Raw genomic sequence first — 1690 nt, forward strand, 5'->3', positions numbered from 1 at the left:
GTCTTGTGTGACAAGAAAGTGCCACCGTTACTAAAAGGTAAGTTTTATAGAGCAGTGGTTAGGCCTGCCATGTTATATGGAACTGAATGTTGGCCGGTAAAGAACTCACACATCCAGAAGATGAAAGTAGCAGAGATGAGGATGTTGAGGTGGATGTGCGGGCATACAAGGATGGATAAGATTAGGAATGAAGATATTCGAGAGAAGGTGGGCGTGGCCCCCATGGAGGACAAGATGCGGGAAGTAAGACTCAGATGGTTCGGGCACATTCAGAGGAGGAGCACTGATGCACCGGTGAGGAGGTGTGAGCGACTGGCTGTAGTGGGCACGCGGAGAGGTAGAGGGCGACCTAAGAAGTATTGGGGAGAGGTGATCAGACAGGACATGGCGCGACTTAGGATTACTGAGGACATGGCCCTTGACAGGGAATTATGGAGGTCGAGCATTAAGGTTGTAGGTTAGGGGAAAGTTGTGAATATTTCTACAGCACAATAGAGTGAGACTAGCCAGTTAGGAGTTAGACTAAGAATGTCATTGGTCGTCTATTGATGTAGGGCTTTACCTGCTAGTTTTACTATACCAGCCATATATTTCGTATTTCGTATTTCGTATTCTGTATTTAATATCTCTTATATTGCGGTTATTTTATTATGCATTTTTATGGTACTAATATATCGGCTCATGTTGCTTTTTTTGAGCGGAGGGTCTCCTGGAAACAGCCTCTCTACCCTTCGGGGTAGGGGTAAGGTCTGCGTACATATTACCCTCCCCAGACCCCACCTGTGGGATTATACTGGATCGTTATTGTTGTTGTTGTTGTATAGGAAAGGGGCAAGGTTGGAGATGGCCTGAGAGGATCTATGGAAATTGGGTGCAAATTCTAGTTCTAGGAAATTAAGAGGGAAAAGTAGCATTGGATGTTTTTTTTATTTTTCTTGTTTTTTTCCACAACTTTAAGCATTTGATTTTTTTATTTATAACTTAAAAGTTTTGAAACTGGTAAATAATGAACTAATCCTTCTAATTTTCTTACTAATATTAGGCTTCTAGTACATATGTGACATGCACTTAATCCTTACATCACATAATGTACTAAGCTCCCGTTTGGCTATAGATTTTAGTTTCATTTTAAAAAAATTAAAAACATTGTTTGTTTATGAAATATTATTATGTTTTGGGACAAAAAAATTCAAAAATTTTCAAGTTCCCAATAACTGATTTAGGGCAGTTTTTTGGTTGAAATTTTTTATTCCACTCACAAAACTTCATTTTTTCTTCAAATAAAATGCATGTCCAAACAAAACTTCAACTTTCAAAAATTATTTTGCCACACAACTTCAAAAACTCTTTTTTCAAATTTTAATCAAATCTATGTCCAAACACTACTTAAATACTCTAAGCTTATTTTTATTAGCTAATCGTAATTCTTGCGGAAAAAAAGGTTCATTAACAAAGAAGAAATATTTGTTGAAGCAACAATTTACCAATCACTTTTTAGTGGTAAATAAGGTTGATTTTTTTGTAAGAAAATGAGTATTGAGTTTGTAATTTTATTATTATACCTTTTAAATTATATGGTACATGTCATATACATAAAATAATATTTAAGAAGATGAATAATGCATAAAATTGTCATACAAAAATTGGGTAACTCCTACTGGTACTGTTTGCATCACAATTTTGCAAAGGC

Source organism: Nicotiana sylvestris, chromosome 8 (assembly GCF_000393655.2).
Source record: "Nicotiana sylvestris chromosome 8, ASM39365v2, whole genome shotgun sequence".
Classification (NCBI taxonomy): Eukaryota; Viridiplantae; Streptophyta; class Magnoliopsida; order Solanales; family Solanaceae; genus Nicotiana; species Nicotiana sylvestris.